The following is a 15,461-nucleotide window of genomic DNA, read 5'->3' as shown; positions in this document are numbered from 1 at the left end:
AATTGTTGTACAATACTGGATAGTCTAACTGGCGGTCAACACATAATTATTTTGGGTGACTTCAACTTACCCAATGTTAATTGGTGTTTCGACGATGATGCTAAGAAATTAGTACCATATGGGGTATCAAGCGAGAGTGAATGTGAGGTGCTCGACACTTTTGCGGAATATAACCTCTGCCAGATTAACAGAGTTCACAATGATATGAATCGCTTACTTGATTTAGTATTCATAAGCAATGATCTAAAGTCCGATGTCGAGTCCCTCTCTTCACCCCCTCTTCCTAACTCCATACACCATAAAGCGTTATGTGTACGTTTTAAACATATAAACTATATCAAATCAGTTATTAATAATTGCATAAATTATAACTTCTATAAAGCCAATTTCAACCAGATATCGCGGTCATTGGATTTGGTAGATTGGGAAACTATCTTAAACAAACCCGTACTATCACAGATGTATGATGATTTCGTAGGAAGACTAGAAAGTGCAATTCATATGTTTGTTCCAATAGTGTCTGCAAAAAATCAGTCCAAACCGGCCTGGTACAATTCTAGGCTCATTAATCTTAACAATAAAAAAACCAAAGCATACAAATTATACCGCAAATCTAAAAATAACGCAAAACTTTATGAAGCGTACAATCGTTTGCAAAAAGAATTCGATGTTCTGAACAAATTTTTATATCAGAACTACATTTCTAAAGTAGAGAGTGGTATCAAAGAAAATTGTAAATCTTTTTGGCAGTTCATTAACGGTAAGAAGAAAACCACTGGAATTCCAGAAAAAATGCATTATTTGGGGGAAACGTCGTCGGACATTCAAAAAATTAGTAATCTTTTTGCAGATTTTTTTCGATCTGTTTATGTTCGTCAATCCGACACCGGAATAGAAGATACCTCTTTTAACAGCTCACGAACAAATAAAGGTTTCCAGCTCTCATCTAATGATGTACTCAGGAGCCTATCGGCCTTGGCAAATGACCCAACTCCTGGAGAAGACGGTTTCCCTCCTATATTACTAAAAAACTGTGCTACATCGCTAGCAAAACCATTAACAATTATATTCAATAAATCACTAGCTTCTGGTGAGTTTTTCCATAATTGGAAAAAATCGTTTATCATACCGATACATAAGTCTGGAAGTAAGTCGGAAGTCCAAAATTATCGCCCTATCTGCAAAATCTCTTGCATACCTAAACTCTTTGAAAAGCTAGTTTATGATTTGATTTTCTTCCAAATTTCAAATCTCATATCGCCTAATCAGCACGGCTTTGTTAAGAGTAGATCTACTGTTACGAATTTAGGGTTATTTACAAATTATGTCTTAAACCAATTTGAAACAGGCCAACAATGCGATGTCATATTCACTGATTTTTCGAAAGCGTTTGATCGAGTCAGCCATAGTATCCTACTTAAAAAGCTAGGTTCATTTGGTCTTCATCCTAGCTTACTCAAGTGGCTTGCATCTTATCTAACAGATAGAACTCAATTCGTTCGTATAAATAATATAAAATCTGATGCCATCAAAGTTACCTCAGGCGTACCTCAAGGTAGCCATCTTGGGCCACTATTGTTCTTAATGTTTGTTAATGACATTCCAGACGTTTTCGAGACATCACGTTGTCTGATGTATGCAGATGACCTGAAAATTTACAGTCGGGTAGAGAAAGTAACTGACTGCATAAGACTTCAGGAAGACTTAGCCAGATTGGAAGCTTGGTGTGATAATAACTCCTTACCTCTTAATGCTGGTAAATGCCAGCACATGTCATTCAGTAGACGAAAAGTTACGATTGATTTCGATTACAAGTTGGGCACTACCACCCTCACAAAAATTTACGAAAAGAAAGACTTGGGGGTCATATTTACATCAAAAATGTCATTTTCCAAACATATAGACTTTATGATTGCCAAGTCTAGATCTATGCTTGGATTTGTAATAAGGAATTCGAGGGAGTTCCAGGATATCTCTACGCTGAAAAATTTGTATTTTTCTCTTGTGAGATCAAACCTCGAATATTGCAGCATCATTTGGGATCCATTCTATATGGGTTCATCTTTAAGAATTGAGAAGGTTCAAAAACGTTTCACTCGATTTGCTATTTATTCACTTCGTTGGCCTTGCAGTTTGCCTGCATATAAAAGTAGATGTCTTTTGTTAGCACTGCCAACTTTAGAAATGCGGAGAAAAACTTCATCGGTAATGTTTATAAGAGACATAGTTACGAATCATATCAAATGTCACTTCTTGCTGGAGCTAATACTCTTTAATTGTCCCACTCGTAACCTAAGACTCAGCAATATGTTCCATTTACCTTATCACAAGACCAATTTTAGTCGAAATGAACCGCTCACACGTTGTATAAGACAGTCTAACCAATTATGCAAACATTTGGATATATTCTCTAACTCACGAGAGACTTTCAAATCAAGACTTAATCTGGAGATACACTTTTTGAATTGTGACTAATGTATCTCACAGTATTGTTTACCATAAATTATATTTAAGCTTTAATATTAGTAATCTATTTAAGTTATACTTTAATTGATGAATAAATAAATAAATAAATAAATAAATAAATAATATATATAAAAACCTATGATTTTAAAATATTTTGTAGCATTTAAATTTTTTGCTATATTCTATTCGGGGTAAATTTTTTCCCTCAAAAAAAGTTTCAATAACATTATTTCTTAAAGGTTTTTATACATTTTAGGTATGTAAGAAATAACAAATTTAAAATATCTGCAGTATTCCATTGGGGGTAAATTTTTTCCCTTAAAAAAAGTTTAAATAACATTATTTGTTAAGAGTAAATATACTTTTCAAGTATATAAAAACCTATAAGTTCCAAGTACAATACTTTGTAACGTTTAAATTTATGTAATATTCCATTGGGGTAAATGTTTACCCCCAAAAAATTTTAGTAATAATATTTGTTTAAGGTTTTCATACATTTTAAGTATGTAAAACATTATAAATTTTAAATACTTTGTAGCATTTAATTCTTTTTCTTTAATATTTCATTGGGGGTAGATTTTTACTCCCGAAAGGTTTAAATAACGTTATTTGTTAAGTGTTAATAATCATTAAGAAAATTACAAATTTCAAATACTTCACTGCATTTAATTTTTTCTTTAATATTCCAATTTTGGGGGGGAATTTTGTCCCCTAAAAAAATGTATATAACATTATATAATATATTAATATACATTTTAAGTATATAAAAAATTACAATTTTAAAATGTTTTGAACATTCAAAATTTTTGTTATGCACCCATGGGCGGAAAATTTTTATACCTAAACAAATTTCGAAAACACTGATTGTTAAGGGTTAATTTACATTTTAAATACGTAAACATTTGCAAATTAGAAATGTTTTTTAACATTTGAATAGGAGCTTCTGTGTTATTTGCTCATTTTCCACTCTGTCTCCATGAGCTTAGCTGTGAGGCACGTAATTAATTCATTTTTTTTTTTTTTGTTTACTTCAGATAACTTAAAGAAGGTTCTCTTAACTCTAAACCCACATATTTACATTCTTAGATATACTAAAATTCTGTCCACTTCTTTGCTTGCACGAGGTCGCCAGTTTGTAGCCGAAATTACCCATTTAGTATTTCTTTTGTTGGTTCTCAGCCAGTTGAGAGCCACTTTGAGATAGCCGCTTTGTGTGTTTTCATTAACCTGAAGTGGTCCAGAAAAAAATCCGGGCGAATTTATAGAAACTGTGAAATTGAGTGATCAAGGATTTTTTGTAAGAAGAATAAGAAACATCAAAAATAAAACCATACAACAACAAATAACTTCGACGTTAGGTTTCGGACAAGAAATGACTAATACATCATGACTATTTTCGAAAACTTGATCATAATGAAAGAAGTAAAAAAATATGAATAGTAAGAGTATAAATAATTTTGGTTGAAGAGTAAATGTTGAAATAAATCCTTTCAATTTTTTATTTTTTTTTTTTATTTTTGAAGTATTTAAAAAAAATTGTTTGTTTCGAGTTAGATGACATGTTTAATATTCTTAGCGGCAGGCTAATCACCTACCCTGCCAGAAAGCAAAATAGATTAACGAAACCAACGCAAGGCTGAGTCTTGTCGAGGCCCAATGCTCTCGAGGAGAGTGAACAAAGAAAAAAAAATCATATTTTTTAAATGTAAGTTTTTTACTTTTTGCTGACTTTCAAAGTGATGTAAGTCCTTTTGATGTTATTAAAAGAATGAATTTATGTTCATCACATTAAAAAAATATTACATTATAAATTTGAAAAAATACAAAACTAATGTAATAACCCTCCCTTTGTGGAACAACATCAAGACGCACACCACAAATAGGAGGAGGAGCTCGGCCAAACACCCAAAAAGGGTGTACGCGCCAATTATATATATATATATTATATAATGTCATAACCCATATCCGTATTTTCCAAATTATTCAAATTGTTTTGCATATCTCACGATTTCAAGAAAATGGCTCAAATGATGTTTCCTGTGTTCCAGTGTTTCTGCGCTGCGTACATTCTATTGAATTGATAGCGCATTTCGTTCCTACGTTAATTCACCCGAAACCTGCCTGAAAATGAAAAACACAGGCCTATTATTCAAGAGATCAAGACAAAATGATTAGACATTCAATAAATAAGTAAAGCTAAGATCATTACTATTCACCATCAGTTAAAATATTTATTTCTATAAAGAAATTAAATGTCTTTCAAAAACTAAACTGATTTACTCTCTTGCGCAGCGGCTGAAGTTCTTATGAATGAATTATGAAACATAAAAACATAACCACAAACCAACATACGCACGTATGTACATTAATCAAGCTGGTATGACACGTGGGTCATTAATCATAATCATGGCTTAATTACGATATCGCGACTGCAATTGTTGGTTTCCTTAACCCTAGACAAGCATCGCTACATTTAAACGACTATCGTCGGCGGTAAAAATTTATCCGGAATGAAATATAACACAAAATTAAGGGCAACATTTTTAGAAAGTTTTTATACATTAAGGGGGCAGATACCTGTAAAATTTCGAAAAACTAAATTTTTTTTTTCATAAAATGTTAATATAATCCTTTAAGAAATTGTCACAAAATTTTAGAACGTAAATTTAAGTATTTCTTATATTACAGATCATCAACCGAGGAGACTCTATTCTTTGCGTTCGAGCCGAAAAAATAATTTTTTCGAAGCAAAATTAGTAGGAAAATTCGCCCCAAAATTCATTTTTTTCCACTTTTGTGTAATTCATATAAAAATTATGACATTAATAAACAAAACAATTTTTGTTGTTTTGTATTCAGGTCACTGACGCCGATGCTATAATGCCCGCCGATTGAGAAGTCCCGCTGCGACCTTCCTGGAAGAATTGAGTGTACATCCGCCATTTTAAATGATTAAAATAAAAAAAAAATGTTTATTATTTTAATGTATAAATAAACTGTATGCCGTTTGAAAAAAATATATTGACTTTTTTTATATAATTTTAATGAAAATCAGGGAAAATATGGCCGTTTACAGTTAACTGACACTGTGATAATTTCCATTAAGCTTGGACAATTTTTCCTATTTTATATTTCGCAAATACTCCGAATCGAATTAAACGAAAAAAGTTTGTAATTAACCTAATTAAACCATATTTTCAATTTTTAATTTTTTATAATATATGACTGAAATGTGTATTAATCCTTAACAAACAATGCTATTTAAATTTTTTTTCGGGGGAAAAAATTTACCCTCAACGGAGTAATAAAAAAAAACGTAAAAACGTAGATTAAACCTTAACAAACAATGTTAACTTAATTTTTTAGGGGTAAAAATTTTCCCCCAACGTAATATTATGAAAAATTTATATGTAACAAATATTTTTGATATACTTAAAATGTATATCTACCCTTAAAAAAATTATTTTTTAGAGGGGTAAAAATTTTAACCCCAAGGTAATTTTACAAAATATGTAATTTCTAGAAAACATTCGTAATTTGAGATTTCTTACACACTTAAAATATATAATATGGTGGGGGTCATTTTTCCCAAAATCACTTTCCCAAAAAAATTTGTTCCCAAAAAATAATTTTCCCAATATTTTTTTCCCCAAAAATATTTTTTCCCGCTTTATTGTTTTTTCCCGAATGCATGTTTTCCCAAAATAACTTTTTTCCAATAGATAGCTTTCCCGAACAAATACTACTGAAATTAATTTTTATTATTCTACTATTTCACATTTTTCGACGATTCCGACAATATGAGTGTATATAATAATCAAAAATCTTATACTTAAGTAATCGAAAAAGATTCGAAAAAGTTTTTCAATATACATTTTTCAATTCGGATAAAAAGACAAGGTAACGAATGTATCCAACTTCACTCATATAAACAAGTTTTTTCACGCCATTCTTTTCGTGTCAAAATTTCATGAGCCAAAATTTGCTGCCTAAAGTCAAAATTTCTAATTATGGCGGAATTAATTGAATGCAAAAAATCATTTCTTTTCAAATAATAAAAAATGTACTCGCCCATTCATTGCAAATGTATATGCGATATTTTACAGACGAACGATATTTTGGGAAAAATATTTTATGGGAAAATTTATTGGGAAATTTTTAGTTTGGGAAAAATGGCATTGGGAAAATTATTTTTTGGGAAAAAAAAATTTGGGAAAAAATTTTTTTGGGAAAGTGATTTTGGGAAAATTGTACCCCAATCATATAATATATCCCTTAGCAAGCAATGATATTTAAATTCCTCTAGGGGGTAAAAATTTAACCAATGGGAATATTGCGAAATATTTAAATGTCGCAAAATATTTTAAATTTTTAATTCCTTATGTACTTAAAATGTATATTAATCACCCTTAAAATAATGGTATTCAAACTTTTTTAAGGGTAAAAATTTACCCCTGTAATATATCATATAAAGAAATTATAAGCTAAAAATTATTGTATTTTAAATTTATAATTTGGTACCTCCAATGTATGTCAATCACCCTTACATTAATATTACTTAAATTTTTTAGGGGGTAAAAATTTACCCTCAATGGAATATCACAAAAGTCTAAATGTTATAAATTATTTTAAATACGAGACTTTTTAACAAATGTTTTAACAAATAATGTTTTTTAAATTTTTAACTAAATGTTATAAATTATTTTAAGAACAAAATTTTTTAACAAATGTTTTGACAAATAATGTTATTTAAATTTTTATTAGGAATATGTATTAACCCTTAACAAACAATGTTATCTAATTTTTTTTTGTTTGTTTTTTTTTTGGTAAAAATTTACCTTCAACGGGATATGACAAAAAATTTAAATCGTATGAAATATTATAGACTTGTACATTTTTTTATAAAGGGTGGTTAAATTTCAAGAGCCGATGTTGAATGTGAACCACACCTAAACAACAAAGACACCGTTGAACTTCTTTCTTTGGGGTTATTCGAAAGAAAAGCTGTACGTCAATAAGCCAGCAACAATTCAAGAGCTAAAGGATGAGATGATTCGGCATATTAACGGCATAGAACCTCAATTATGCCTCAGCGTCATCGAAAACTTGGACCATCGGATGGAGGTGTGCCGCTAAGGCCGAGGCGGCCCTTTGGCCGATATTTTGTTACATAATATTGAGCCATACCAATATTATCATACTAAGTAGAAATGACAGTAGTTTCCTAAAAAAATTGCCCTTGAAACTTAACCACCCTTTATTTAAAGTAATTATATTATATACCGTGATAATATATTTTTTGGTTTTTTTTGTGTGGAATAAAAAAGTTACACAAAAAATTAAAAGTCATAAAATATTTTATATTTTTCGCTGTTTATATTTTAGTTATACCAACTAACCTTTAACAAATAATGTTAGTCTCTTGTGGGGTAAAAATGTACTTTCGACCGAATATTTTAAGATAGTATAAAAAATTATAAAATACTGTTAGTATTTTAATATTTTTGTGTATTAATTATTTTGAATAACACGAGAAAAATATGGCTATTTTTTTATTCAATTTACGCCCGCCGCAAAAACAACCTTGCTCTCCTTGTTATTATAAATTTTGACATTTAATTTTTTAATATACTTTTAGATAATTTTCAATAAAAAATATGGGTAATTATTTCACTTAAGTCATATGAATCAACGTTTCAACTTTGTGCAAATTTAAGGGAAATATTTTATAAAAAGAAAAGGTACAATACTTATAATAAAAAAAGGCTTGTTTAAACGTAATTTTTGGGGCACTTAAAACCTCCTCTTTGTTATATTTTTCTCCTGTGCATCACAGCCCTTGGTAGACTATTCCTTCATTCGAAACCTTGCGCCACTGTCTCTATCTAAGACTACCTCCTTCCACCGCCGCACATTTAGCTGTTCAAGATCAGCTTCCACGCCTTCGGTCCATCTCTTTCTGTGACGTCCTCTTTTCCGGCCTCCAACAGGGCGTAATTCAACTGCCTTTCGAGTTGTTCTCTCCACAAGAATTCCAAACATTCACTTTTATATACTAAAAATTAATGTCTTTAAAATTGCACAGTTCACTTTTTTTTAAATTTTCTTAAAAATGAAATATTTTCTTAGTCTTTTTTCTTATCATCAAAATTAGTTAAACTTAAATTTAAAAAGTTAAGTGTCAAAATTTAGTGAGTTTTTTCGACGGGTATATCTTGCCGTTGCGCAACTAAAGATGGAATTCAAGATCCAACCACGCCTATGCTTGCAAGAGATCAACCTCAAGTTTTAAGTTTTAAAGCAAAAATTGTTTCTATTGTAGTTAAGGCAAAGTATTCGATTTTTTTTAAATATTAAATATAAACTATAAAACATAAACTATAAAATATAAAATATGAATAATAAAATATAAAATATAAAATATAAAACATAAAATATAAATTATAAACATAAAAATATCTATCTATCTATCAAAGTCAGGTCAATGACGGGTTAAAGACACGCTTAACGCAAGATATGACTTGTTTGCTTCTTTGTTTGTTTACGCTTAAGCTGTAGTCAATTTACATAAGTAATTACGAGTTCTTGCAAGAACACATTTTACTCGTACATACACATGAACATGACCACACTTTATAGTGCACCTGCACTGGTGATTACTTGAGCACTCATAGGTGGAATTAAAAGCGATTGATTAGTCATAAAACACGCGCTTAGGTCTTCCGCACAGACTCATGCGTTGATTCTGCGAAAAGACAGACGACCAAAGTGCAAGAAAAGCTGCCAAGCGATTGCTTGCTTTTATGCATGTACGTATGTACACATATGCACATGTACACATACATACATACCTACATTTGACATTTGTGTGCCCTCTTCTGCCGACATTACTCACTTGCAGCTCTTTCTATTACTACTCGCATAAGCAAATTCATAATCATTTATGGTAAACCAAAGTGTGTTTCGGTTTGAATAAGAACGAGAAAAAGTTCAAAAATGCACTGCAAAAAAATAACAAATGTACTGCAGTTCGAAATGAGTTGCACAGTAGCAGAAATTTCGCTCGCCATGGGTGGCTTTGGGGCGGATGTATTGCGGGTGGCGGTGCCAGTGTCAGTGGCAGTGTGGTGATAGTGACAGGGCAGCCGCCTCGCTGAGGTGCCACTTGGATAATTGGTTTTGCTGAAACGTGATTTAACAATTAAATTTAAATGAGAAGCTCACAAATGTAAGTGGCAAAAAACAAAAAAAAAACATACTAATAATAATAAGAACAGTGTGAACACCAGCAACAACAACAAGTGCATGTAAGTCATAGTCACAAAGTGCAAAAAGCATGCATAAATATATCAGTAAAGAACACAACAAAAACAAAGTATGCACAAATTAGTCAGCGATATTAAGTTGTGGCTGAGGTTTTTTTATAGAGACGCTTCGTTTTTTATTATTACTATTTTTTTTCAACTACTTATATTTAAACTGTAGCGCCTGATTGCCGCGTGCGAATTATTATAAATTGATATTTCTATGGAAATTAGTGACAACTACACAACCTTACACACACACACACACAAGTTATAACACAAATGCATGAATCAAAAGTAACAAGGGGGGAAAACAATGCAAATTAGTGCAATAACAGCAAACAAAAATAATTTGAATGTCAAAAAGAGGCAATGAAATTGCAAGAGAGCTATTATTATAGTTAATTTTTTTCATTGAGGTGAGCGGTGAAGTACTCCTCTATGTGCAGTAAAATATACAGTACTTTACTCAATTTGAGGGCATACAGCCCTCGTGCGCCAGCAAAATTTTAAAAGTTTTATGACAATACATTTAAATTTGTTACATTTTTTTGTCTGCAAAGCTTAGAACCTTGCGTTATATGGTTTTTTTTTATTGAACTACACTTTTATCAAAATTAAAAAGAAAAAATCATAAGAAAAAACAAAATAAGTTAAGACTTCATAAATTATGACGCTCCTATTATCTTGAGCACATGTCTATGTGGTATTCCAAATCCCTGCCTGCTTAGTCTCCTATATGAATATTTTCAAGTAGCTATTAAACTTTTTTTTTCTATGGACCGTAATTTCTTCTTTTTTTTTTTTGCATTTGCCTAACTAATAAATAAATAATAGGAAATAATAAATTGTTTATGTTTCAATATAGGCGCCTTTCGAAGCAAAACACTTATGCCAACGAATAAGCCAATAATTAAAGCATCTTTCAAACGAGTTTCCCATAATCGACTTCAGTTCACGTCGCGAATTCTCCTTTACCTGCCATCGACTTAAAAAACCATGTCTCGAAATAGCTAATGCAGTTAAAAAACGAAAAAAAAATTCGGCTGGAATTATCTGAGTGAGGAAAATTCTTTTCAGGTAGGGGACTCTTGACCGATGGCCGAATCCGTGAGAGCTGCCTTGAAGAAAATCTTCCCTGTATGCCTGGCCCTGGCATATACAGCACGTTCTTGGAGGATGGTGAGGGTCGCCTTCATTCCTACGGTTGGAAGAGATTACTACACCAGCCCCAAAAGCTTTAGACCCATCAGCATGACTTCTTTCAATCTGAAAAGTCTCGAACGACTGGTGGCGTTGCGCATACGTCAGAAGTCGCTGTAGGCTTACTTTCTGTGTCCATTTCAGCATGCCTATCAAAGGAAAGTCCTGCGAGTCAACACTGCAAAACCTTGTTGCTAGGGTAGAGCTGGCCATCGACAGGAAGGACTACGCTATGGGCATCTTTTTGGACATAGAGGGGCGTTTGATAATCTCACTTTTGATAATATGTGTAGCTCTGCTAGTAGGCACGGCGTAGACCGGGTGCTAGTGAATTGGATTCGTTCGATACTAGCCCAAAGAATCGTCACGGTGCGAGCAGAGGAAGATCTACTGGTCTCATGCGGGGATAATAGACGTTGCCCGCAAGATATCCTCTGCTCACCACCTTAAACGACTCGGGAGTCTACGCACAAGCATATGCGGACGACGTTGCCTGTTTGGTAACAGGTCCCACCAAGCCTGGTATTGTCTTCTTCACCAGAAGGAGGAAGCTGGATGGACTCGTTCTGTTTAAGCTAAAAGGAGTCGTAATCCAGCTATCCAAATAAATTAAATATCTTGAAGTAATCCTCGATAGTAAACTTCTTTGGAGATCACACGTTGAAACAAAGACATCCAAAGCACTGACAGCCTTCTGGTAGTACAAGAGTGTTTTTGGATAAACGTGGGGTCTTTCTCCTAGCATGGTCCTATGGATCTACACAACAATGATAGGACCTATTATTACCTAATCATCAGTGATCTGGATGAGTAGACTCCTCCTCGTGGGAGTCAGGAGAACCTTATCGAGACTGGCCATAGTTTGCGTCGGAGCTTTTCCAACTACTTCAGGCCCAGCATTCCTTGGACCCAAGCCCGTTCTGCCACTCTCTTCTGCAGCCATCAAAGCCACGGGTTACTCTAACCACGGGTTACTCTAACCACGGGCCACGGTCCACTTTCTATGGGCAAAGCACATGGAAAAGATGGGCATCTCAGGCTGTGCACTCTGCCCAGCATGTGGAGAGGAGGATGAGGCGGTGGAACACTTTCAGTGTATCTGTCCAGCCTTCGCTCGCATCAGGGTTGAGGTCTTTGGCACTGATTTGTTAAGAAGCGACCATCTTGGCTTCTTGGTACCACAAGATCTACTCAGATTTCTTCAGAGGTCGAGTAGATTCAAATAAAATTAAATAGGGAACCGAAAGCAGTACAAGGGACCTAATTAATGTCTGAGTGCTGTACTTGCTAGTCTGTCCAGAAAACAGAAAATAGTATTACATAAAGAGTGAGACCCAGAGACTTAGGTGAAATTTAGCATACCGCTCCGATTCCGCAATGCATAGATAAGTCACCTTCAGACTGGCTAATGAAGTATAATTTCGGCTACTACTTGAGATCAGCTAATTTTAGAAAAAAATATTATTATTCCGCCTGGCACTCATGTAAAACGTGGTTGAGGCATTAAATGATTCTCCAGAAAAAGTTTCGCTCATTTGGTGAATCTTTCATAATCCAAAAACTAAAAAAAAAATGGATAGATGTGTAAAATGGTCACTAGCTTTACTTTCATGCTGTGTGAAAATTCATGCCGATATTTATTAACAGTAACTCCTTAGATGGGTAATAAATTGGTAACTTCGTGGCTATTTTGCTTGGCATTTTGGTTTAATGTAGTCGACGTGCTAGCAGAAAGCTATCAAAGATTTCGTTTGAGCAAACAAAAAGGAGATGTGTTCAAGGAAATCCTAAAAATCTGCGATGAAAAAAATATTTTAAAATAGATTTGAAGGAAAATGAAATTGCTTACGTTCATGCAAAGTTTCAAATATTTACAATCTTTGAAAAAGGTCACTCTGTCGAAGTCGAATATAACAAATCGGCTGTACCAAGGCGAATCTATTAAAGGTGATATCAGTAGATTAGCTGATTTGTTTTTTCTTTCTTTCGCCACGTACATTCGGATGCCAGCACAAAATGATTTGACGAAAAGTCGTCCCATTCGCACAATCGTTGTATGATTCTGGATTCTAATGCTATTCAAGGCAGTTCGTCCTTTTCTTTTTTATTTTCTTTTGGCATGGCATTCCATCGAGCAAAATGTTGTTGTTAGTCCAATGCCTTCACCTTCAATGAATGCGTCTTGGGCTGTACTACGCAAAATTTCACATTAAGTAAGTCTACAGAATTTTTCAAACAAAATTTTACTGACGCAGAAATTTAATAATTTTGAATGGCATAGATGACATTTCCTTTGGATACGAACGGGAGTAGCCAACGTTGTTGTGATCATAAAATACGCTGCCAACACAGCAGTGATTCCGAGTGCGTTTCCAGCAAGCGAAAAGGAAAGCGCTAAGGTTATTGAAAAAAAATTGTATCTTAACAATTTTAAGTAACATAGCTTTAAAAATATTAAAAAAAAAATTTATTGCTGTAGAAGTAAAAAAAATACCTTCCAAATTCACAAAGGAGCTATAAAACATATTTGGAGAAAGAATTCCGAAGAAATCGTATTTTGGATAAAGGCTTCACATCTCCTGTGCCAAGGTGGCCTTTCAGTGCCAAATTGCAAAATGAATTGCGGAGATCGAAAAATTTACAGCGAATAAAAAAAAATGATATTTTATAAAAGTTTTTTTTTTTTTTTTGTTTTTTTATTCCTTGATAAATTACACATTTAAACTTTATATACGAACAAACGAAATTAAATTTAACACAAAAACCAAACGAAATTAAATTTATCTCAACAGCACCGCGCGCGAAATTTTCCATTAATTTCCGTCCTTCGGCACTTATTATGTTTTCAATCGGCTGCAGGCCACCACCTTCATGCCTTTTTACTCTTGCTTCGTGCTGCTTCTTCTTGTTCGCCTTTCTTTTGTATTATTTTTTGCCAGTTTTTATTTTATGCTTCTGACGTGAATTTTCGTTGAATGCAAATCGTCTGTGTTTACATTGAGTTTGAATGGAGGCGAAGTAGAATTACCATATTTACATCTACAAATAATAGAATATCTTCACATATACGCATATACGAGCACCAGTGCAGGCAGACATTTATGCACGAACAAACAGCATTGCACGCACAAAGTCGTGTTGTGTTTACATATTTACAGCTGTCGGTGACCTTGTCAGTTATTTTAAAGATTCTTCAAAAAGGAAAAACGATGAGAAGACAACGAAAATCTTGCAGGTGATAAATAGGCAGTCGTCAACGCAGTTATTGTTGCCCCTCCCTCACTCTCTCTCTTGCTCTCACTCCCTATGCGCCTGTCTGTGCTGACAACTTCACTGGCTGGCTGCTCGCTGCTGCTAACCAAGCTGTTGTTATTGTTGCTGCCGCCTTTTTATTTTACTGTTGTTGCTGTTGCTGCCGCCTTATTATTTTGCTGTTGTTGGCGTTGTTGCTTTTTAACGCGCTTACCTACTTGTATTTAATCAAGGAAAAAATTTATTAATTTGTGTTTATTTAGATAACACGAAATGCCAACAAGCAAACAGAAGATCTACAAGCGCTACAATCGCTCACATTCGAACTTACAACTAGCAAATAAATAGTAAATATTTGTGAAAGCATTCTATGAGTTGTTGCAGCAATGAATTACAACAACAAGCACAATAACCAGAATAAATAGTAAAAATGTAAAAATAATAGTAAAAAACACGTTGAGGCTACTTTTTTCTTTTTCATTTTTTAGCTTTTCGCTAAGCACTCAGCAGCCTTGTAAACCATCAAAAACAACAACGGTGCGATAAGCAGTGATCATCAACAGCCAGTCGCGCTCATTTTCCACATCACGTGAGGTTTGGGCACGCAGAGATGTATGGGTATGTAAGAGATAGGCGGATTGTCAGTGTAAGGATTAGCTGACAGAGGCATCAACATTGCAATTTCCGAATATTAATTTACTACATAAAACTCAGGTAGGTATTTAATATCTGCACAAACATGTCTGTGTTTTCTACTACACAAGAACATGTGAGGTCTCCGCTCAAGCGTTTAGACTTCAGGTGCGCTAGAAATGGAGGTTGGCTTTGCTTGCTTGGCTTCGATAACTGTCAAAAATGAATAGAAAAATACTAAAATAAATACATATATAAAATGAGACCAAATAGCAGCTTTGTCTGAAACGCTTGAAGTAAAAGCAGTAATTCAACTGTGAGAAGTTAGGTGGGGAAAAGTCTAAATCAATCGGAAGTCTATTTGCTTTTCATCAAATGACGAATACCCCGTAAAATTCTCGCACCTGAAAATCTTTATTGGTTATTGATGAATAAAAAACATTAATATTGCTTATCAGAAGGTTTACTTAAAAACTAAAAATCACGAAGGTTATATTTAAAAATTAAATTAAATAATCCCATCAATCTAAATTTTGATTGGAAAAATTCCTTTTACGAAATCCGGAAAATCCAAAAAGCAAGCGAAAATATCGAATTATATTG

At 33.3% G+C, this 15,461-nt stretch overlaps 1 long non-coding RNA gene across 2 annotated transcripts; it reads right to left on the bottom strand.

Moving 5' to 3' along the window:
- Positions 1-3,293: 3,293 nt before the first annotated feature.
- LOC128864308 (uncharacterized) lies at positions 3,294-13,259 on the bottom strand. 2 transcript variants are annotated; one of them, XR_008454671.1, is made up of 4 exons: positions 12,823-13,259; positions 12,580-12,768; positions 4,473-4,587; positions 3,294-3,693 (listed from the first exon to the last, which is right to left on the bottom strand). It is a non-coding gene; the product is annotated as an uncharacterized LOC128864308 (long non-coding RNA). The 2 variants fall into 2 exon arrangements; XR_008454672.1 differs by lacking the exons at positions 3,294-3,693; positions 4,473-4,587 and having other exon boundaries at positions 12,551-12,768.
- Positions 13,260-15,461: the final 2,202 nt, after the last annotated feature.

Source organism: Anastrepha ludens, chromosome 5 (genome assembly GCF_028408465.1).
Source record: "Anastrepha ludens isolate Willacy chromosome 5, idAnaLude1.1, whole genome shotgun sequence".
Lineage (NCBI taxonomy): Eukaryota > Metazoa > Arthropoda > Insecta > Diptera > Tephritidae > Anastrepha > Anastrepha ludens.
The sequence above is the reverse complement of the archived record's forward strand: the minus strand, read 5'-3'. Positions and strand labels throughout refer to the sequence as shown.